Below are 24,867 nucleotides of genomic sequence, written 5' to 3' on the forward strand. Positions count from 1 at the left end.
TGCATACTTTATTGTCATAAACTGGAATTCTGAATATGTATGTTTTGTGAGAAATCAGTTATCTTTAATTCACCAGTCAAAGCAACTAGACAACATTCCCGTAGTGTGTTCACCCACACATTTATTGCAGAGTTACTCTATAATTAGATAACACAGTAATCTCTCATCTTTTTGAACAGATCAAATGATCTGCTGATATACTGTAAGCAAAGCCAAATCAAACTGGGAATTGGGTCATGTTAAGATATTCGGCATCACACAGACTCCTTAATCTGTGCAATTTATTTTCCATGGATATGCGATATCCTTATTAAACTAGCAGCACACTGTTCCGGAAAAGAGTCTGCAACATATGCCACAAAACCACTATTTTCTCTCTTGAATCTTTGCTTTCTGCACACTCAATCCTATTTCTCCACTGAAATTTTAAAAGAGAGTTTGTATTCTGCATCGTTTAGGTGAGACATTGGCAATGGCTGTCATATGCTTCCTATAGAGGTATGACATTTTCAGCCACAATAGCCACCAATCGCTCTTTAACTCGCTTTGTGACAAGATGCAGATTTTTTTAAAAAACATGGGCTGAGATCATCACAGACGATCAGCCATGTTTGATTAACAAGAAATGAATAAATTGGCCTCATGTTTTCTTCTCTTGGCCCTGTTTTTATCACCTGAAGGCATGAATATTTCTGAAGTTCCTTTTCTTGTGTATTTGCTATGCTGTTTGTTTGTATTTTGCCTGTATCCTAAGTTATTTCTGGTTTCCTTTCCTTGCTACTTTTAGTTAGAACATAGAATAATAGGGATGGGACTTCCGGTTTGAAGGCCTTCGGCGACAGATAGAAATCCGCGATCGTGCGCGGTTTCTGTCTGGGCTCGCCGCTGGAGCGCCCCGAGCCGGCTGCTTTTGGGGCTAAGCCACCCCGTAGAGGTGGTGAAGAGGGGGGAGACCACCAGCAGGGTCAAGGAGAGCCGCATCTCTCCTCCTCAGCTGCAATATTTCTAAGTTACTTTTCATGATAAGAATGGGGCTTTTTGATGTGAGATCATTATGACCTCCAGTATCTGAAGAACAAAATAAGATATGGAAATACTGTGGTGTGGTATGTTGTGGTATGGGATGGTATAGGATGGGATGGGATGGTATAGGATGAGATGGGATGGGATGGGTTGGGTTGGGGTGGGATGGGGTGGGATGGGATTCTTGCAAGCCCTCAATTCATTTCAGTGGATGCTGAGGACTTTAATCTCAAGAGAAGAGACAACGTCTACTAAATGACATGGTGAATGTTTCCCATGAAGGTAATAGACCATTGATAGTTGCTTTGCTAATAGAACTCTTCAGATAGCAAGATCAAAAAATGGGGGTTAGTACCAAAATCAATAAGAGGCAAAGGGAAAAACCCTCCCCCAAAGGTTTCCTCATCCATATTCCAGCTTATCCTTCACTAACCCACACTGCAATGATTCATCAAAACCAGTTCTACCATATGATAGGATCAATTCTTCAACAAGAATTGTTGTTCTTCTGTGGTTGATGTTCTAAACCTAAAGACCTAATTCAAGCTTGACTTCTGATGGCAGCACAGATATATCCATGTAGAAGTTTGGATTGCAATTCGGAAATGGTTCAGCAGTATTTTCCAATCAACCTTTAGTTGACGCTATATCAAGTCTTGATAGAATGCTTTTCTGCTTTGCAAGAGGCAGGGCTGAGATACCAATCTAATGATTTATCCTTCCCGCAGTCAAAGATCTTGGGATATAAGGTAAATTACATTTTTTAAAAAAATCCATCTGAAGTCTGAGGTAGGAAAAGCAATATCCAAGCTGTGAATCTGCCAATCATGCTTTAAATTTAATATGCCTTTAATTGACAAATCATATTACTTTCAGCCCTGTAGAGATACTGTGGTAGATTACATTAATCTGGTACTTATTGAAATCGAAATGGTTAAATAGGTTCTTATATAAACCCTAAGTAAGGAAAAAACGAGCATCTTTTATTTCTGTATTAAAGTATAGAAGGCCAGGGTTCAGCCCTGAGCAAATTCTACAAGGTAGCTAGAAACCTTTGCTAATAAAGCTTTATAATGGAAGAGTTAGGACAGCTTATGGCATGCCTTAATAGAAAGAGCAAGCATAGCGCAATGTCCAAAAATGGATTTATCCATAACTTGCAAGAAATGGAGCATTAAGGCAATTACAAACATCAGTCTTTTTCTGCTTGTTCTGTGTCTCTTTAAAAAAATGTTTCCATCACATTTTTAAATGTTTTCAAATTACTCTTAAATTAGTGTAATCAGTATTATTATATTAAATAATCTATATATTAGTTATAGATTAATAGTATTAATAAAAAAGCACTATTAATAATTTATGTGTGTGTGTATATGTGCATGTATATAATTTTATAATAATATAATAAATTAATAATATTAATAAATTAGTAGAATAGCAAATATTAATATAAGAAGCATTAATAGACTAATAATATTATAAATGCAGTAATGCAATAGATTAATAATTTTAATAAATTAGTAGAATAACCAATATTAAAGGAAGAACCATTAATAGATTATTAATGGGGGGCAGATTAAGTAATCATACCTCTTCAGCCCTTATTCTTAACACTGGTACACTACAGGGTTGCGTGTTGAGTCCCTTACTGCATTTCCACTCATGCTAGTAATACTATTACTAAATTTGCAGGTGATACAACAGTGGTGGGACTCATCTCTGGGGGGGAATGAGTCTGTCTACTGAGATGAAGTGGACCGGTTGCTTTTGTGGTGTGGAGACAATAACTTGGTCCTCAACACCAATAAGACCAAGGAGCTTATAGTGGATTATAGAAGGAACAGATCAGACATCCACCCCTTGCTTATCCATGGAGACCGAGTGGAGCAAGTGGCCAGTTTTAAGTTTCTGGGTGTTACCCTAAAAGAGGACCTGACCTGGGGTGCTCACATTGCAGCCCTGGTCAAAAGGGTCCAACAGAGATTATACGACCTGAGGCTTCTCAGGAAACAACAACTGAATGAAAAACTGCTGGTGACCTTCTACCGCTGCACCATAGAGAGTATCTTAACTTACTGCACCTGTGTATGGTTTGCCAATTGCACAGTGGCAGATAGGACAGCACTCCAGAGGATTAACGTCATTGCACAGAGGATCATTGGTTGCCCTCTTCCCTCTTTGGAAGAACTTTATAGCTCCCACTACCTTAAGAAAGTTCAAAACATTCTCAAAGATCCATCTCATCCCGGGCACCCATTTTTTGAACTATTACCATCTGGCAGATGGTACAGGATAATAGAAACAAGGACAAATAGGCTGAAAAACAGCTTCTATCCCAGGGCAGTAACTCTACTGAATTCTATTGTATAGTGCAATATTAATGCAATATCAGGGGTTTTCAATTCAATGTGTGGAGTGTGAAGGATGTGTGTTTGTGGTTTATTTTCATGGCCATGATGTGCACTGAAGATGGTATTTAATTTCATTGTACGATGTGCAATGACAATAAAGTAAACTAAACTAAACTTGAGGTGATGTCTTCAAGCTTCTCTCATCATTGTGAGTTGCTGGGAATATCTGGTGTGGTTGACATTTAGGTTGCTCACATATTTAACTTTTAGCTTCTATGGTTCGAAATAGCTGCAAGAGATGAGTTATTGCGAATGTCTTTTCTTGGGATTTAGTGACAGCGTGAGTAAACACTGAGGTAAACGTATTGTGCCAAACATCTCAATTTTCCTTCCCTTTTTGTAATGCCCAAAGGACTGTGCTTGAAGTGATTGCTTGCTCTCTGTTCCGTGTTATGATTGGTTCCTCTGAATTCAGGGCTTTTCAAGTCTTCTTGGATTGGACAGCCTATTTCACCTCATTTTCTTCAAAGCTGGAAGAAGAACCTTCTCTTTCGGGAATGGGACAACTTGGTGTGGCCAACTCACTGTAGCCAACTTGTTGTGGTCAACTTGCTGAGGCCAAGTCAGCAAAGCCAATTCCTCATGGGACAACTTACTACAGCCAACTCACCATGAGACAACATGTTGCAGGACAATTCAACAATTCAATTTAAGTTTTTTAAATAATTTAAAAAAAATATTTTTAATTTCTGTCATTCACATTTCTTTTTGTTCCTCCTTTTGCATCCTTTTTTAAATGATTCTATGCCGCCATTTCTTTGATATTAGTGTAAATCTTGTCCTGCAGTGAGTTGGCCACAATGAGTTGGTTGCTTCAAGTTGGTTGTGCAGAGTTGTCTCTTTCAACCGACTATGAGTTCCATTCAAGTTTTAAAACCCTGATATGGGTGAAAAAGTTAACAATAACAACATAATGGCGGCAAAATTCCTTAGGTCCCTGAGTCACTCCCTGGGGAGAATTTGGTTTGCTCTAAGTTGGGATTTGACATGTATTTCCTCTTGCCATTTGCAATCCAAATGACTTTATGCTAATACGTTGCATCCAATGTTATCCGAGGCACAATTCCACACCTTGCAATAACCTCAGCAAGTGTCATAAAATCAATCTCTAAGTGTTGATAACAAACATGGCTTCCCCCAGTTTCAGGAATATCAACAATGTTCAGAAAGAAACAAGGCACAAAGAGCAAAACAAATATTTGCTATATTTCATAGAACTCAGACAACCTGTTTTATCAAATCCATCTTTCTATCACAGAAAATGGCATCAGGAAAACGGCATGAGGAAACGACGGTGCCCAAATACAAGCAACCTCTAAATTCAGTTTTTATTCCCTTTTTTAAAAAAACAAAACAAAACCCCAACACCCCAACAGGCCTAATCATCTATTTGAAAAAGCTCAGGATTTCTATAGCAGTTGCCCTGTAGCCTTTCCTTATGATCTGAATGTTAATGCGTGAAAATGGCATTTTACTTCGAAAAGAGGTCATTATGAAATAGGTAAACTGAATGCAGATTCAATTTTAGATCAAGAACTATAAACCTTGGTGGAAATACATCATGGGGTTCCCCCCTAGAGGCTCTGAAGAGGGAAATGTACATTTTCCTCAATGCTTCCTAGCACTTATTTTATTCTTCTGTCTTTTTCACAGCCGCCTTTATCTAAAGCCTTCCTCTTTAGATATGTGAGATGGTCACACGGAGTGTTGTGTTTTCTAAGGTAATGTGATTATCAGTTCAATGAAGCCGAGTTATTTTACCTTTACTTGTAGTCTAACTTCAGCAAATTGAGTTTGTTGATCTAAATAAATGTAAGCCTAAAGCCATTGTCCTCCTGCAGAAAAGATTCTCTTCATTGCAGAAGAGGTCAGAAATGGCCAACACAATAATAGTCAACTGGGAATACATTTGCACATAACACGGGATTTATAGAATTTCATCCCTATTTGTGACAAGACTTGTAACCGTGAGAACGGAGTGAGGGGCAAGCAGCACCCCCCTCCTTAGGTCCTTTCCGTTCTTCAGTTGGGTGCCACAAATGCTTAATCTGCAGCACACAAAATTGCCTATCTTTATTAGATTCCACTCACGGGCTGGCTTGTTGGATGAATGACACATTCTAATGCATAATTTTAATGTGTTTTCATCCACAAGGGAGCTGCCTTGAATTCCTAAACATCTGCCTCCAGTTCACAAAACTTTTTATAAAATTTTAGTTCAATAAGTATCAATCAGGAACACCAGTGCCAAAAAGCTTCATTTTCTGACAAGTATAAAATTATAACGATTAAGGTTTAAGAGACTGAGAAGTATTTGGTGATCTTTGTACTGTTTCATCTTTGTATCTTCAAAAGACTTCCTGTTCAGTGAAATTGGCTTCCTTTTTTTTTTTTTAAACGAAACCTTTTTTACAACGTTCTTGGGAAGGTATTTTGAATTTCTCTTTCCAGCTAACTTTATTTTGGGAAGTGGCCAAGGACGCTGTTATGTTGTCCACTCCCCGAACTCGTAGGAAGCATTCCCTTCTAATGTTTTTGCTTCAAATTTAATTGAAACATGAAAAGATAAGGAGGCCGCAATTCACTGGAGAGAGAAACTGTGCAATAGGGAATAGGACATAACTCTCTTGGCCAATAGCTAACTGTATACAAAAATACTATATTTTACCCACAAGCAATTCCCTTCTCCTTTAAAATATATTGCAAAAGTAAAATAGCGTGAATAGAAATATCCCACGATTTGTTATAAAATGAACAGTCTCCAAATAGCAATAGCACTTAGACTTATATACTGCTTTATAGTGCTTTACAGCCCTCTTTAAGAGGGTTTACAGAGTCAGCTTCTTGCCCCCAACAATCTGGGTCTTCATTTTACCCACCTTGGAAGGATGGAAGGCTGAGTCAACTTTGAACCTGGTGGGATTTGAACTGCCAAATTCCAGGCAGCTGGTAATCAGCCAAAGGGGGCTGCAGTACTGCACTCTAACCACTGCACCACCAAGGCTCAATATGTTAAATAAAGTAGAATCTCTTTGTGCAGCCTTTATTTTGGGAGGGGGGGGGGAATTCCCTATCAAGAAATGAAAAACCGAAGCAGTGATTAAGATCCATTTGCATCTAGCATACAAGTTATATTCATTATCCCGCAATTATTTGCAAACCACATTCATTTGCTTTGGAATACCAAACAGGCTGATATCCCAACTTCTATGAGATCCTATGTCATGGAAACTTTCTGCGCTGACTGCTTCATTTTAGAAGGATTACCATAACTGGAATCCTTATAAAAGAGACTAATTGATTTATTCAAGGGGCAAGAGGAGCCATTTTAAAGTCGCAAAGATTAATATGATCTTTGTTCTAGAAAGTCCAGCAATATTGTTTCATTCATTGTCCTTATAGGGCCACAAAGACCCTGGGAGAAAGAGAGTATTGTCATTCCCAGTCAATTCAGCGAACCCATTAGAAGAAGTGCATTCTGCAAACCTGCAGTCATTGAGTTGCTAGAAAAACCTATGGGAAAATAGTCTTCTTTCACAGTTCAGTGCCTGTACAATTTGATCAATACTGTTTTTAAATGTGTATTTTTTTAAACTTTATTTATGAAGACTTACGATGCCGTGGAGGAATGCTATACACCTTCCCCCAAAAAAAAAAAAAAACTTGGGGCAAGGAACAGAGGGGGAAAAATCCATTTAATCCCACTGTAATGCTCAAGGTTATTTGCACTGAAAGTAAAAGTCTCTTTCATATCAAATTTGACTCCTTGGACAGCTGCATAGTTGTTGTTTTTTTAGCAGAAATATGGAAAATATTTTTCATTGACTTCTCTTTTTTATCCCCCAGCCTCTGAGTCTAGCGTCTGTCCCTTAAATTCCCATTCAAATTCTAACCAGCCCCAACCTATTTAGTTTTCAAGCCTAGACAAGGGAGAAATATGCATATGCTTTTGAAAAATATCCAGTAAACTTATCTAGCTAAACAGTCATGCTATCGTTATGGATTTAATTTGCAGAAGGATTTGAACACCTCTGCTTTTTGCTGTTGTTATTCACATTTCTGTGCATTTATCTAAGAGGAAAAAAAACTGATGTAGCGAAATAAATCTGTAGATGGGAACACAGCTGTCTTTCGGTGTATGAATGTTTTCGCCTTTTGCAATGGGCTTTTGATACAGCATAAAGATGTATATCAATACGTGTTGTAGAATGAAATGTTCATTGTATTTTAATTTACCCTGATCTGCCTTTGAAAACAGATTGAAAGGTTTATGTGTTTTTAACAGAACAAATGTGCACAATGATATAGAAATGGAGTTCTGTAGTTTGAAATGCTCTCAGAATAAGAGAATAACAGAGTTGGAAGGGACCTTGGAGGTCTTCTAGTCCAACCCCCTGCTCAAGCAGGAAAACCTATACAGTGCTAGGCAAATGGTTGTCCAATCTCTTTTTAAAGACCTCCAATGTTGAAGCACCTACAATTTTTGGAGGCAAGCCGTTCCACTGATTAATTGTTCTAACTGTCAGGAAATTTCTACTGAGTTCTAGTTGATTCCAGGGGTAGGATTCAAATTTCTTAACAACTGGATCTGTGGGCATGGCCTAAATTGTGGGTGTGGCTTGGTTGTCATGTGACTGGCTGGGTGTGGCTTGTATGTAAATATTGTAAATATGTGTATAAAGATTGATTTTTTTTTATTTTAAAAAAGAGCAACTTTTACCCAAAATCAGGCAAAGCAGGCAGGCAGATTGAGCTGCTTGCAGAATCACAGATTCACTCAGAGATCTATGTTTCTGCAATCGGCTACCTGAGTCTGCACTGAAAAATAGAAGCTTCAATCCTAAGGAAAGTTCAGCTCTGCTCTCAGGCCACTTCTCCCTCCCGCAACCCCCTGAATACCACCCTTGACTGGGCCTCAGGGAAGCCTCTTGGGTGGGGTGAGTGGGGAGGGGAGGGCCCAGCCAGTGGTGTGTTTTGCCGGTTCTCCAAACTGCGCAGAATCATAACAACCGGTTCTATAGAACCTAGTTGCTTCTCTTTCCAATTTCTAATTATGAAGGATCCTAAAGTTGGACACAAGTCTGCCACCTTAAATTCAGGATTCCAAATAAAACATCACCAACAGGTGTTTACTGCCACTAAATTAAAATCCACCAAGGCATACAGTTCTGATCCTATCTTTCTGGAATTTTCTCTTCATATTTATCTAATTCCCACTTCCTTGCTGAATTTGAATGGCTGAAAACAATTTCTCTCCTTGCTTGGAAAGCAAACCCTAAATCCTTTGTAGGGTTGATGATGTTACCTAGTTGGGTACTGAAACGTCTGCAAGACATCAACCAAATTCAGAGAGCACCAAGGACTCCATAGTCTCCATCCTCCATGAGGGAATCACCAGAAAACCTCTTGCAAAACTTTCCTTGTTCTTTCAACCTTTCCTCGTAGGATTTAATGTGCAGTTTTCTTGTGGCTCTCCTACAGTTGCCCAGGACACTAGATTCTTGCCTTCCTAAATCAGGATTCCTGTAACTAATTTCAGTCTTCCAAGTATGTCAGCCCTAATTAATAATACTATGACTTAATATAAATATAAAAGTAGGCTGTGTTGATATTAAGTGATATTTGTTCATGAAAAATGGAGGGACAAATAAATGTACTTTTTGCTCCATAGAAAGAGATCCAGCCAAAAATCTATTTGATTAAATGTATTAAATTCCCCTTGCCTTGCAATTCATATGAGAGGTCTTTTTATGACTGATGTTTAAAATAGACACACTGGCTGCCTATCGGTTACACCTGACGGTTAAATATAGGCTATTGATTCTTGAAAAATCATTTAGACAAGCCGAGAAAATGTGCAAGTACATTTTATAAAAAAAACTTTAGGGTAGGATGGAAAAGTACTTTCTTTCTTATTAATTTGCTTTTTATTTGCATATTGATTTGCTGCTTATTTGAGTTTATTGTTCAGGTCAAATATGTAAATAAGAAATACCAAACTTATAATAGTATCTTGGACAGGTCCATAAGTTTTGTCTTCCTTACATAGTTATTACTTTTTTAAAAAGAAAAACTCACATTCTTTCAATTCTTTAGTAAGCTCCTAACAAACTCCCTTCTATCTACTCTGGCCAAATTTAAGAAATACAGCTTGAATCATCAAAAGAATTTTATTTACTTATGTCACTCACTTATTTTGTGGTGTTGCTGTTGTTTAAAAAGTAAAAACAAATAAAACACAAATCTCATCTGCAAATAAGATTATACCCATCTGTGCAGAAATAAGACACAACAATGCGCAGTTTGGCAGGAAGCAATTTGGAGAAAATGTGTTACTTTCTTTACCTCAATATAAATTGCAAATCAATTTTTAAAAAAGCAATTTGGGTACCATGTCAACTTTCTTGACCCCACTTCTCCGGAAAATCATTGACTCTCAGGATTCGTGCAGGTATGGATTTTTTCATGAATGCTAAGTGAATCAATATTTTGTCCACAATAGGACCATAATTGGTCCATATAGATTAAAATTAATGATATATAAATAATTTAACCTTAATTGCGCTCCTGGTGCATACCAATCTTCAATCAATTAACACTTACTTCTTAAATTTACCAAGAACAACTTGGCAGTAGCTCCTAAATCCATGGATTTAACAGCCTCTGTATAACGCCTGAATGTTTCCATGTCAGGAAAAATACATACTATGAGAAATGATGTCCAAAAGACAACTTTTCAGCTATCAAAGTTTTCCAAAGTTGTAGCAAGCAAGATCCATGAGTACTGAGTTCAGATATTTCATCATTCTCAAAGATCGCGTTCAGCGATGGGCTGCTGGGGCCTCGCAGGGGTTCAGGAGAGCCCCTAGCTAAGATTCTGTGCAGTTCAGTGAACCCCCAAATCCCACTCCTGGCTGGCCCCGCCCACCCTGCCCGGCCCCTCCCAGGAGTCCTCACGCGGCCTGTTTTGGATGCAGATAAGTGCACGGAGGCTCGGGGAGGGTGAAAAACAGGCCTCCCAGAAGTTTGGGAAGGCCAGAAACGGGCCCGTTTGTAGCTTCCAGAGGGCCTCCGGAGCCCAGAGAAGCCTCCAGAGGCTGGAGGAAAGCCTCAGAACCCTGGAGAAGGCAAAAATGCCCCCCCCCCATGGTGCAGGAGGCCAACTAGACCACACCCACCATGGCCCTGCCCACCCAGCAACCTGAGCAGAGAACTTTTTGCTAAAATTTTTGAAGCCCACCTCTGGTCATGTTGTGATGTGAATGTAAGCAGCAAAACGTTTCCTAAGGATTGCAATTGCTGAGTGTGGAACCAGTTTGGTGTGGTGGTTAAGACACCTGGTTTTAAACCAGGAGACCGTGAGCTGCAGTCACACTTTAGGGACAAAGCCAGCTGTATGACCTTGGGCCAGTCATTTTCTCTCAGCCCTAGGAAGGAGGCAATGGCAAAGCACTTCTGGAACCTTCCCAAGAAAACTGCAGGGACTTGCAGCTGAACGATCAATAGGATGACCAATATTGCAACCTGATCACCCTATATGTCCAACAAGTGTTTGTTTGATTGATTTCTACAGTCACCCATCTCAGCAATTGACTCTGGGAGGCTCAAAATTCAAATCATACGTTACAATTAAAATCTTTAAAACATTTCAAAATAATAAAAACAGTACTTAGCACTTAAACTTACGTACCTCTTTGTAGCGATTTACAGCCCGCTCTAAGTGGTTTACAGAGGCAGCACACTGCCCCCAACAATCTGGGTCATCATTTGACGGACCTCAGAAAGATGAAAGTATGAGTCAACTTTGAGCCAGTCAGGATCGAACTCCAGGCTGTGAGCAGAGTTTGCCAGCAATAGTGCTTTACAGCACTTGATGGGTGGTTGACAACATCGGCATATTGTCCCAAACAAGCTGGATCCTCATTTGACTAACCTCGGAAGGATGGAAGGCTGAGTCAACCTTGAACCAGTCAGGACTGAACTCCTGGCTGTGGGCAGAGTTAGCCTGCAATACCGCATTCTCACCACTGCGCCACCATGTCTCCCAAACAGTAAAAACAGTAAGGTAAGAGGTAAAGGTAAAGATTCCCCTCGCATACGCGCTAGTCATTTACGGCTCTAGGGGGCAGTGCTCATCTCCATTACAAAGCTGAAGAGCCAGCGCTGTCCAAAAACGTCTCCATGGTCATGTGGCCAGCATGACTAAATGTCAAGGCTCATTGCACCTTCCCACCAAAGGGGTCCCTATTTTCCTACTTGCATTTTTACATGCTTTCAAACTGCTAGGTTGGCAGAAGCTGGGACAAGTAATGGGAGCTCACTCGGTTTGCAGCACTAGGGATTCGAGCTGCCAAACTGCTGACTTTTCTGATCAACAAGCTCAGCTTCTTAGCCACTGAACCACCGTGTCTCCCCTCCTTTTTTTGTAAAAACAGTAACAAGCGTTAAAACAATAAAAACATTAACCTGTCTCATTTGAAGTACATACTAAGCAAGTTATCTGACCTGTTATCAATGTAGTCAGGTGTGGGGCTCTTGGTGCGTGTAACACTCCAGACCTGAGAGCACAACCCAGGTTTTTAAAACTTTATGGAAGCTTCTTGTGTATTTGTGTTGGTAAGTTTAGGTGTTGCAGTCTAATCTCTGAAGTTGGACCCCGGTTTCTTGCTCTTCTTGAAACGTTCTTCTTGATGACTCATTTCTTTGCGACTGCTGTTTCTCTTTGCCTAGACTTGCATAGCCTCTCTCTGTTACTGGGCTAGGCTTATTTATTATTCAAGAGTTGTATCAGGATAACACCACAGCTTCTACTGACAAAACAACTCATTAAGAGATGCTTCAGAATAAGTAAATATATTTGTAACAGACAAGCAAATATTTTTGGCTTCAAATGAAGGATGATAGTAATGTCATAGATCATCACAGAACATTTCCATATAGTATGGAAATGAGTAAGTGAAGGATTGGATCCAGCAGCAAAAGGATATCATGGTGTGCAGAGTGTTTCTGCGTGTATGTGTGGAATCATCAATAATTCTGGCAATATATTTTTCAAAGCACTTTGATGAGAAATTGAAATGAGAATATATGTAAGTTAACTCAGGATGTCAATGTGCATCAGAACTTCAAGATTTATACATTATTACAAGTATATACAGTGTTTCCCTTAAAAAATAAGACTGGATCTTATATTAATTTTTGCTCCAAAAGATGGACTAGGGCTTATTTTTCTGGTTAGGTCTTGTTTTCAGGGAAATACGGTACTAAATATGTCTGTCTGGCTGACAATCTTAAAAGGCATATTTTTGGGATAGGGCTTATATTACGAGCATCCTGAAAAATCATGCTAGGGCTTATTTTCTGGCTGGGTCTTATTTTCAGGGAAATACGGTACATTAAAAGGCAAATGCACATGAAATCGATATAAAGGTAGTCCTTGACTTACAACAGTTCATTTACTGACTGCTCAAAGTTACAATCATCATCATCTTCCTTTAATGACCCCATAATCCCTTGCAGGGGTGGAGTCTGGCCCATTGAATGGAGCTAGCAGTGTTTAATGGCTGGATGCCCTTCCTGTTGCCAATGTGGAGTTTTGTTCAGCAAATATATTCTCATTGTGCCCAGAGAGAGAAATATCCACCTCTACCTAGGATCGAACTCACAGCTTCCTGCTTGTGAGACAAGAGCTCTACCTCTAGGCCACTGCACTGCTCCTACCGCTCAAAGTTACAATAGCACGGAAAAAAAGTGGTGTGACTTATTTTTCACCCTTACGACTGTTGCAACATCCCTGTGATCACGTGATCAAATTTCATATGCTTGGCAAGTGGTTCCTATTCATGACGGTTCTGTTCTGACCCAAACCTGTTACCAGCAAGAAAATCCCAAACAAACGCAGCAACTCAAACCTTCACAGCTTTAATCTACAAATAAACTTCTTTGTAGATAAAAGATGGCTTGCAGCCAATTAGTCCAACCAGAAAAGCCTTGATAGAATTCTTCAGATAAGCCAGAGTCTCCACACACAATGCTGAGTCCTTAGAATGTTTTTGCTTTCTGCAAAAGCAAAAAACCTTTTGAAACCAGGCTTATGTTCCCTGGAGGGAGGGTCCATTACGTTGCATCCTTACTCCCGAGTCGCTTGTGCTGCTCCAGCTGTTCTCTTCTACGAATCATCCTGCGCTCACACGCACAGGCTCCTCGGGAACCTCCTCATCACTGCTGCCAGCCCCCACAATCCCTGAAGGCAGCAGTCCACTCCCTGATGGTCCCGGCCCCTCATCCGAGTCCTCGCTCTCCTCAGCCAGCTGTACCTGCTGCCGGCTAACCACAACAGGTTCCTACAACCTTTTGAAGTCAATGGGAAAGCCAGGTTCACTTAACAGCCATGCTCTTGTCTTAACAACTGAAATATTCATTTCACAACTGGGGCAAGAAAAGTCATCAAATGGGGCAAAAGTCACTTAACATACTTCACAAATGTTTCATTTAGCCATTTGGGCTCAAGTCGAGGTTGTAAGTCGAGGACTACCTGTATTAGAGGAAAAAAAGGTACTCCGAGCTAATGGGCGTGTGTGTCTGTGTAAAATTGCTTACACAACTGGGGCACATAAGGAAGGGTGTACGTGAAAAGTTATATGGTAATGGGAGAGAGATGTATTCCTGCATATTTTTGGGCTGAACATGTAAACCAGGAACTGAATAGGTGCATGGAGCAGTTGAGAAATTCCGTGAAATTAATTCAAATTCACTGACCATTCAGCCTCAAACATACTAAGTAATGCTCAAAATTACTTGCTTGGATGAGGCTGGGTCCGATGAGGCTGAATTTGTATGATTTTTCCAGCTTGGGTCGAGGAGCTATGCTAAAAAGCCTGCATGGTTTCTGGTGTATTATTTGAAGAGGTGTTTAAAGCAGGGGAAAAATGCATTAAAGCTGTCTAAATAAGGCTATCTAATTTTAAAATGTACCTAAACATTTACACTGGATTATTTTTTCTTCTATTGCCCGAAAGGATTGGTAGACAACGGTTATTACAAATGAAACTTTTAGCAGTCAGTACGAATGGCCTGCTTATTGCATCTATTAATTAGAACTTTTGAGAATATAATTGAATCTTCTTTTAGAGTGGCTTAGACATGCCCACGGCTTTCTATTCAGTTATGTAAGGAACTTCTTTATGTCATTTAATTACATCAGGGCTGCTGGTTAGGTGATGCCAACTTTGTGGCATTAAGTTGGGCTAGCACAGGAAATCTAAGCAAAACCTACTCTAGTTAATCCTGTCTCGTGAACACTCGTGAATGGCCCATCCTCCCCTCATCATCTGTCTGGTGGTGCTGAGACCACCATTTAACATCCATGCCAATCAAATTAATACATCTATTTTAATATGCCCCCTTCCCAAAATGTGTTTTCTTATATCCAGTGGTGAGATTCAAAAATTTTTTACTACCAGTTCTGTGGGCATGGCTTGGTGGACACGTTGTGACTTGGTGGGCATGGCTTGGTGGGTGTAGCAGGGGAAGGATACTATTAAATCTCCATTCCCTCCTCACTCCTGAGGGAAGGATACTGCAAAATCCCATTCTTTCCCCACCCCCATTAACCTGCTTTCCAGCTCTGTTCTCCTGTGCAGGGCAACCAAAGAAGACCCAGCCCATCAGCTGGGACTCAACGGGAGGCAGAGAATAGATGGGGGCAGGGCCAGTCAGAGGTGGGATTGGCCGGTTTCCAAACTACTCAAAATTTCCACTTCTGGTTCTCCAGAACTGGTCAGAACCTGTTGAATACCATCTCTGGGAAGGATACTGCAAAATCCCCATTCCCTCCCCACCCCACTAACCTGCTTTCCAGCTCCGTTCTCCTGTGCAGGACAACCAAAGAAGACCCAGCCGATCAGCTGGAACTTGGGAGGCAAAGAAGAGACGAGGGCGGGCCAGTCAGAGATGGTATTTGCCAGTTCTCCAAACTACTCAAAATTTCCACTACTGGTTCTCTAGAACTGGTCAGAACCTGCTGAATACCACCTCTGCTTATATCCTTATTCCGTATAGAAGGATCTTTTTTCCCCCACTACATTACCTTTCAACCAATAACATACAGGGGTACTCCAAAAGTAACCTCACCCCACTATCTTGCATTTGTTCTATTTTAATGGGGAAAATAGTAAAGGTTCAGTTTTATAACTCAATACAGTAAGGGGAGAAGATTATCCATATCTCCTTCTCCCAGGCATTTCATCCAGTTTTGGACAACACATTACAAAAATGAGACTTTGGAAAAAGTGCAGAGAAAAGCAACCAAGGCGATTAAGGGCCTGGAGACTAAAACTATTTGAAGAACGGTGGCAGGAACTCAGTATGGCTAGTCTAGAGAAAAGAAGGAGGACTGGGGGTGACATGATAGCAGTATTCCCGTATTAGAGAGGCTCTCAAAGGAAGAGGGGATCGACATATTTTCCAGAGCACCAGAAAGCAAGACAAGAAATAATGGATGGAAACTCATCAAGGAGAGATGCAACCTGGAATTAAGGAGAAACTATCTAACAATGAGGACAATTACCCAGTGGAACAGCTTGACTCCAGAAGTTGTGGGCGCTTCCACACTGGAGGCTTTTAAGAAGAGACTGGACAGCCACTTGTCTGAAATGGAATAGGGTCGCCTGCTTGAACAGAGGGTTGGACTAGAAGACCTCCGAGGTCCCTTCTGGCTCTAGTCTGATTGATTCTGATCTTATGCTCAGGAGAAGCCAAGACAGTGAATGACGATCACTTCTTGATACAAACTTCTGACTTGCTACTGGCTTTACCTCCTCTGGCCTAGTCTATACAGTCTAAACATCGCATCCAGATGCAAGACAACTTTGCCAACAAACATACCAGTTGCATCCATCTAGTAAAACAGATAAGGACCTTACATTTATCTCCCACCTTACATTTAGTTAGGTTTCTGGATGGTGGTGATGAACCAGTTTCAATATAAAATATGAGCTAACTATTGGGGGAAATGTCTTTAATTAGTGGAGGAAGAATGAAAGGGCAGCTTTTTGATCATTCTCCTGTGTGTTTTTCTCCTGAGTTCAAACTAAAACTAATTGGTTGGCTTGCAGCACTTTTCTTCTAGTGCTGTTTTTAAACAATTTAGCATGTACAAATGTGCATGTACTATAACAGTAAACAATAAAGATAACCGGATGTTACAAGGTCACATTTTTTAAAAAAAAACCCAATTTCTGGTTGAATTATTATTATTTGCTTGATAATGGTTTGCTGGTTATACAAGTAAGTTTGCCTTTGTTTTCCAGTTATAGCCTCTTTCCATTCAAATAAATACAAAATGTCATTTCTTTATAGGGCAGGTGTTTATGTGGGCCACTAAATACTGAGAATAAACAAATGTAATTTTTTTAAAAGAAAAGAAAAGAAAAGAAAAATGAGCAGAGTTGTGCACTGCGACTCAGACTTCTTATTTCAAGAACACTCTGGTTTAAATAAAAACATGGCAGGATCATCAATTTCTCCAAGCTTGAAAAACAGCTCCTTTTTAAGAAGAATGGCTCAGTATTAGCTTGCTATTTGCAAACTATCTTTTCTGAATGTTAAACTCTCATTTTCTGACTTGGGCTTGAAATCTTAACGATGTGTTTTGATCACAAAATACCTCTCTGTGTTACCAAAGAAACAGTAATCATTGATGACATATACTAGCAGAAATGGGGTTGGGAAGTATTTTTTGCAAACCAAAGCTAGTTTTCCCTGAAATAAATTTTAACCGTGTTTTTGGAAGCTCTGCTTTTTGAAAAAATTGTGTGGGTGTTTTGCCTAAGTAGACTATAGGATATTTAGTTTAATTTTTTTACATTAGACCCAATTTGATGGCAGCTATAAGACCATTATATGTAAAGATTAAAGAAAGCCCTTATGTTAAGATGCAGAAAGACATCTCACTGGTGTGTTTTGCTCTATTTACAACAAATACAGCTGATGGAAGGATGTGTCAAGATCAGAGAACAGAAGTAAATAAGCTTATGGGGAGCTGACTGAGTAGCTTCCAACAATTTTATGGTGCAGCCTTTCTGAGCACTGGTGTACACAAAGGTAGGATGGGAAGGGTGTTGATACCACTGATTTCAAGATTGAAAGGTTTTCCTTAAATCCCAGTGTGGGGGAAATGGGGAAAGAGGAAATAGGGACCTTTGTGACCATAAGCTTATTCCACTATATAAAATGAGACAGAACCCCACTCTCTACCAGCACTGATGATGTTGACTAGTTTGGTCATCAAATGTCTGCAACAAAACAACCAAGCTTAGAAAGCACCAAGGACCCCACAGTTATTCCACTTCATTAAGCTAACCCAGAAGATCTCTGGGTCCTTAAGTGAGGTTAAAGGTGGACTTTTGCAGCCAGACCAGCGGCTTCTGTTATTCTTTATATTGGAGCAGAACAATTACAGCATACAGACAGTTTTGGCCAGCAATAATATGCTTGCCTTTCTGATAGCTACCATTTTTCCCCTCCATATCACTCTTGGCAAAAGTCTTCAAACTTGGCAAGCTTCAGATTTGTGAACTTCAACTCCCAGAATTCCTGAGCTAACATGATTCGAGGAGGAATTCTGAGAGTTGAAGTCCACACGTCTTAAAGCTGTCAAGTTTGAAGACCCCTACTCTTGGCAATAAGCATCTTCAGAAATGGCAGCAGCCAGTTCAAGTTTCACCCTAAACACAGAACAGATTGGGTGAGTGTTGAAATAACATGTGTGTAAACCTAGTGTCTTGTGTTGAACTATCAGTATTGATATAAACTCATCTTCATAGGAGGCATTGCAATTAAAGGGAAGGATCTTCTGTCAGAATGCTACTTGCTTTGAAAATTGAACATTAAGTGCTCTTTGACTTTCTTGTGGTAGCATCTAATGGGTGCTATGCATGCCATGCTATTAAAGCTGAACTTAACTCCTCAAAGCCCACAAAAAGGGAGTAGCTTTCTCTCTTCTGCACCTCAGGCAAACCAACAAATCAATAAATAGAAAGTACATTGACAGAAGACTAGCCTCATCCAGAAAATTTACCATGCAGCAGTAAGAGTGCATAGTCATTTGTGCAAAAACTAGACAAATAGTACAACATGAGGCAGAACAGCTGTCCAATGACAGAAGGAATCATTTTTCCTGCTATCCAGGCAAAGCCATTGCAGAAGTAGCCAAACTGACCATTAGGCAGCAAAGATGACTTATGAACCATTAGGAAAATAAGTATTTGAGGAAATGCCATGTGGACTAGCTGTTATATGACAAAACAGATCCTGAGATTGTATGCTTCACTCGTGTAAACGTTTGGTTCAACATGGTTTCTTAGAAACCCTTCACTTCAACAAAGGTTGGGTCGAAGTATCCTTTCCCATTTCTCAGCAGCATCACTAAACATTTTGCATCACTCACAAGGCATGGTTTCTGTGCATACATGTGTGTGGGACCTACTTTTCTCAGAGCCCTGGTGGCACAGTGGTTAGGATATAGTATTGCAGTCTAACTCTGCCCATGGCCTGAGTTCAATCCTGGCAGGCTCAAGACTGGTCCAGCCTCCATCCTTCCCAGGTCAGTAAAATGAGCAGCCAGATTGTTGGGGGAAATATGCCAACATTATAAACCACCCAGAGAGTGCTGTAAACAAGTATGGAGTGTTATATAAGTCTAAGTGCTATTGCTCAAGCCAGATCAGTCCTTGTAATTGACAACCTCAGTCCTTGTAATTGAGGTACCTCTTTGAAGTAGGTCAACAAGATGGGAGTTCAGTGGCTTCATACACCCTCTGGAAATGTTCGTCATCTTAACCAGCAAAGTGAGACTTTCTTCTTTTTGGGAAGCCATTTTATACTATTACAGAATGCAATGGTGGTGATGCTGTCTATTTTGACACACACTCATCACATTTCATCTGCAGTGATTTTAAAACCACATCACTGGAAACCTCGATGTTCATCACAGGAAACTGGCACAAAACACTCCTATGATCCAAACCCAACTGAACCTCTGATGTTAAGCTCTTATAGAAGATAGAAAATAAAATAATTTAGTTGAAAGATTCCTTGGAGGCCTTCTAATCTAACTCCCTCCTTCAGCAGGAGACCCTATGCCATTCAAGACTGTCTAGTTTCTTCTTGAAAACCTCCAATGATGGGGCATCCACAACTTCCTGAAGTAAATTATTCCACTGAGTAATTGTTCTCACTGTCAGGAAATTTCTTCTTTGTTCTAGGATGGATCTCTCTTTAATAATCTTCCACATGTTGCTTCTTGTCCTGTCCTGAGATGCTTAAGTACAAGGATAATCGAGGAAAGCTAGCAAACATTTGTTCCCCTCCTTGAAATGCAGTTGAAAACATCTGGGTCAACCTGTTGGTCAAGTCAACACTCAGGATCATTTCCCATTCCTTGTAAAAAAATTTACTCAGGCTGCAGAAGTGTCAACATCTGCTCTTGGAAAGTTATGATTAGGCTGCATTGTCTTTTGTAATCATTTATTCTATTAACATCCTAGCACTGTGGGAAACAACCATCTTAAGCAAGAGTAAATGAAACTCTTCACCTTGCAGTAAAGTTTGCATTTTAGATTCTTGTTCTCGTTCCAGCAGACCTGCTGGGGGAAGGGAGGAGACAGGAGGATTAAATCATCAATGTTGACACAGCATTCCCATTGCCATACAGAAAGCAAGATGCAGGGTTTATTGTAATAGCTTTTGATTTCAAGGCAAAGGAATGCATAATGAATAAAGATTATTTTAAAGGATGGCATGGCACAATGAATTTTTTAGAGGGGAAAAAAGGACTTGAGAAAGTATTTAAAAATACATGAATTTCATATTTGATTATAAGTCAAGAAGCAGCAAAAATGATTAAAAAAAGAAAGAGAGAGGGTGGGGGTGAGAGCCAAAAGAGAGAGTGATAAAAATGGCACCAGGCATCAGGCATTCTGTCTTGAATTAATGAGGTTCTTCATAATAGGAAGGGAGTGACATAGTGATTAGTTAATTACTGTGCAGAAACATATAATTAATGCACAACTGAAATTGGTGTACAATGAATTAAACTGCCACATAATGTCGGCTACAAAAATGGAGAAGCAAACCTTGATTGCTGGTAGAAGTTGTTATTACAGCAGCTAAAGTATTGTGATTTTAATAGACTTGCTATCAAACAACATGCTATTTAGCTGGCACAATTGGAATATGACACTGCTAATAGCAATAAATATGCTGGGTAGAAATAATAACATTGGAATGTCATCCTCTTTGGAATGGAAAAAGTCAAAACAGTGTCCTCTTTTGGGGGTGATGCAGAAGAAAATAAAAATGAGAAGTCAACTCTGTTTCAACTAGAAGTCTTCCATAAAAGGTAACAGTTGTGGTTATTGATCTGTCAGCCTTCAAAAACCAAGAAAGACACATTGTGATTCTTCCAAACATATTTCTTTATTGATCCTCACCCATAGATGGAATCTTGCCAAACTAAAGCAAACAATCATCTCCAGAAATCATATACTCTGGAAACTAGTAGGGACGAGCCGTCTTCATCTTCTTTCTCTCACATAAACTATCTGAACTGAGTTGTCTCTTGCTCCTCCGGGAATCTCAACAACATTCCATGATAGTCATCATGAGTAGTGATGAACATCCTTTCCGAGTGGACCCAAAAGCAACTTTCTCCTTCATAAACAACATTGGTTGCTCTCTCCTACTTCACAATCTGTTTTCCTGTCAAGCACTGAGGAAAAGTCACACAACCCCCTTATCACTACGTGGTAACTCCAGATATAAATGGAGAACTGAACGTGCAGGCAAATTCTAGAAAATTCTTTCAAAATTGCTCCAGGTGAATCATTACATTGAGTTATGAGAGCTCATCATTTGTATAATAATTCAGTATTGGCTCATACTCTTACCCAGTGATGCGCATTAGGTCCTCCTTGGATATTTGGGACAATACTTTCCACAGTTATCTCAAATTAGAGGGAGCTCAGCAGTTAAAGACACTGATTTTGTCAGCTGGAAAGCTGACAGCCCAGTAGTGGGATTCAAATTTTTTTACTATCAGTTCTGTGGGTGTGGCTTGGTGGGCGTGGCACGGCTTAGTGGGCGTGACTTGGTGGGTGTGGCAGGGGAAGGTTACTGCAAAATCCCCATTCCCTCCCCACTCCACCAACCTGTTTTCCAGCTCCGTTCTCCTGTGTAGGGCAACAAAAGAAGAGCCAGATGATTAGCTGGGACTCGGGAGGCAGAGAATAGATGGGGGCAGGGCCAGTCAAAAGTGGCATTTGTGGGTTCTCCAAACTACTCAAAATTTCTTCTACCGGTTCTCCAGAACTGGTCAGAACCTGCTGAATACCACCTGTGACAGCCCATGTTTGAGATCCGAGTGCCATGTCCTGTTACATGCCCTACCTCCTGTCAACTTAGCAGTTCGAAAGCATGCAATTGTGAGTAGATAAATGGTACCACTTTGATGGGAAGATAACAGTGTTCCATGCACCTTGGTGTATAGTCATGTTGGCTACATTGACCACAAAAATGTCTTTGGAAAATGCTAGCTCCCTCAGCTAAGGAACAGACATAAGCACATAAGCATCCTAACATCAGACACGGCCGGACAGGGGAGTCCATTATCTTTCTCTCAAAATATTATTATTTTGAGACAAACACAGAGAGAAAACGAGAGTTATGATTCTGCTTACTTAACTTTATGGAATGGCAACAGTGTATCTTGTCCTTTTTATAATTTATTATTTTGCTGGAGGATAAAAGCAGTCCAAAACTGGAAATTATGCCAGTGACAGTAAGTATTTTCTTCTACATTCTGTCTAGAGACAAAGGTTTCTTGATTTACCTGGTAATTGTTTCATTCCATTTCTCCCTCTTTCTGTGTGTTCCTTTAAAAAGAAAGTAAACCAAAAGAGAGAGAAACAGCCAGTGGAGCAAACCTTAGTCCACTGTATGTCCCTTTTAAGGGTTCAGATCCTCACAAGAAATCCAAAAATATTCAGTTTTCTCAGTTACTGAGTTCTTATTAAAGGAAGCAGCTGATCAGATAATATAATACATAGACAAACACACTCAGGGATCATTAATGTAAATCATATCTGAAAAGACATAGTCAATTATCTATTGAGTGGTCATACCCTAGTGGGCTCAAAATCACCATAATCAACACATTTGAAGTATTACAATTTCAACTGTCATTGTAATTCTAGGAAATAGAAGGAGGCCAACAATGGATCAGAGATAGACAAGGGTTCTGTTGTTATTGTTTTTAATTGTAGAGTGGAGTCAGAGATATGAGAGACTATCATTGACTAATTCCATCCTTCTAGCACCCTCATTTATCATGTTAATTCAATGTTCTGCTCAGTTAGGTAGGTATGAACCTCACAATCATTTTTCCTTGCCTCCACCAACTTTGCTAGAAGTTGAATATGAAAGACAATTCTGCATTAAGATTTAAAAAGAAATGAGAGCAAGCATTCTATTTTAAAAAATAAGAAAAATCCTTGGGTTAATAGCCTCTACAAATGTACCCATGTTTGTTTTCAGCTTCCTAAGAAATGTGGGCTGAAGTCTTTGGAAGTTTTGCAAGATCTCTCTGAAGCCAAAATTGAACCAAGAGAGAAAACAAATTGTGGACTAGGTGACACAGATTCCATATAAAACAGCACTCCTTAAATGCATTATCCAGCTGTGGTCTTCATTTCATGGTATTTTCATTTTTTTCTGAACTTCTGGTGTGCTAATCAAGACCTAAAATGAACACCTAACATCAAAAATGTCATCAAAAAAGCACAACAAAGAATGTTCTTTCTGTGCCAACTCAGAAAGCTCCAACTGCCTGAGGAGCTGCTGATCCAGTTCTACAGAGGAATTATTGAGTCTATCATCTGGACCTCTATAACTGTCTGGTTTGGTTCTGCAACCCAACAAGACAGACACAGACTTCAGAGAGTAATTAGGACTGCAGAAAAAAAAATGCTATCAACCTGCCTTCAATAGAGGACCTGTATACTGCACGAGTCAAAAAGAGGGCTGTGAAAATATTTACAGACCCCTCACATCCTGGACATAAACTGTTTCCACTCCTACCCTCAAAATGATGCTATAGAGCCCTGCACACCAGAACAACTAGAGACAAGGACAGTTTTTCCCCGAACACCCTCATTCTGTTAAACAAATAATTCCCTCAACATTGTCCAATTATTTACAAAGTCTGCATTACTATTACTGTTAATCTTCTCATCACTCCTTATCACCCATCCCCTCCCACTTGTGACTGTATGACTGTAACTTTGTTGCTTGTATACTTTATGATTTACTCTATGACTATTATTAAATGTTGTACCTTATGATTCTTGACAAGTGTATCTTTTCTTTTATGTATATTGAGGGCATGTGCACCAAGACAAATTCCTTGTGTGTCCAATCACACTTGGCCAATAAAGAATTCTATTCTATTCTATTCTATTCTATTCTATTCTATTCTATTCTATTCTATTCTATTCTATTCTATTCTATTCTATTCTATTCTATTCTATTCATACTGAGCAGATCTCAAAAAGACAATTCACTTCATTGGAACTCTATTTGAAGTCCTTATTAAGTAAAACGGAGCTCCAAATTGATTCAGTGGATAACAAGCCCACTACTGAATGATTGTTACTCATTGAGGCAAGCTGCAACCATTGGCCACAGGTTCAGAAGACCAATGCCTGCCTTGATTTTTCAGTATCTGACTTTTAACATTTCCATTAAAAGATATTCCTTGTACATACATACATACATACATACATACATACATACATACATACATACATACATACATATTTTTTTCAAGGTACGTTATATGAAATTCAGTAATATTTATTTCTGAGCACATTTGCAGAATGTAATGTTTCTCTATGTTGTTAAGCCCCCCCCAAAATTAAGAGCCATAGAAGGTTTATATGGAAATTGAAAGTGTTCATGTTCTATTTATGGGTTTAAAAGTGGCCTCTGTATGGCCACTCAGAGAATCCAGATACTAAAGCAGGGGAGGCAAATCTGGAGCTTGAGCCTGTCGTTGTTCAGTCACTAAGTCATGTCTGACTCTTCATGACCCCATGGATCATAGCGCATCAGGCCCACCTGTACTCTACTGCCTCCCATAGTTTGCCCAAATTCATGTTCCTTGTGTTGATGACACTATATCTACAGTACCCTCTGATGCCCACTTCTTCTTTTGCCTTCAATGGTTCCCAACACCAGGATCTTTTCCAAGGACTCTTCTCTTCTTGTTTGATGGCCAAAGTATTTGAGCTGCAGCTTCAGATCTGTCCTTCCAAAGAATAGTCTGGTTTGGTTTCCTTTAGGATTGACTAATTTGATCTCCTTTGCAGCCCAAGGG

At 39.7% G+C, this 24,867-nt stretch overlaps 2 long non-coding RNA genes across 2 annotated transcripts in view; one reads left to right on the forward strand and one right to left on the reverse strand.

Annotated features, from left to right (window-relative positions):
* The window catches only part of LOC148129817 (uncharacterized), a 150,663-nt gene that overhangs the window by 33,038 nt on the left and 92,758 nt on the right, over positions 1-24,867 (reverse strand). The window lies entirely within an intron of this gene.
* Positions 1,246-24,867, forward strand: part of LOC148129819 (uncharacterized) — a 110,950-nt gene continuing 87,328 nt past the window's right edge. Inside the window, exons 1-2 of the long non-coding RNA XR_015750629.1 lie at positions 1,246-1,772; positions 5,088-5,155. This is a non-coding gene — a long non-coding RNA (uncharacterized LOC148129819). The remainder of the gene's footprint in view (positions 1,773-5,087; positions 5,156-24,867) is intronic.

Source organism: Notechis scutatus, chromosome 9, assembly GCF_049901735.1.
Source record: "Notechis scutatus isolate UNSWTSFEM ecotype Mainland chromosome 9, rNotScu1.2, whole genome shotgun sequence".
NCBI lineage: Eukaryota > Metazoa > Chordata > Lepidosauria > Squamata > Elapidae > Notechis > Notechis scutatus.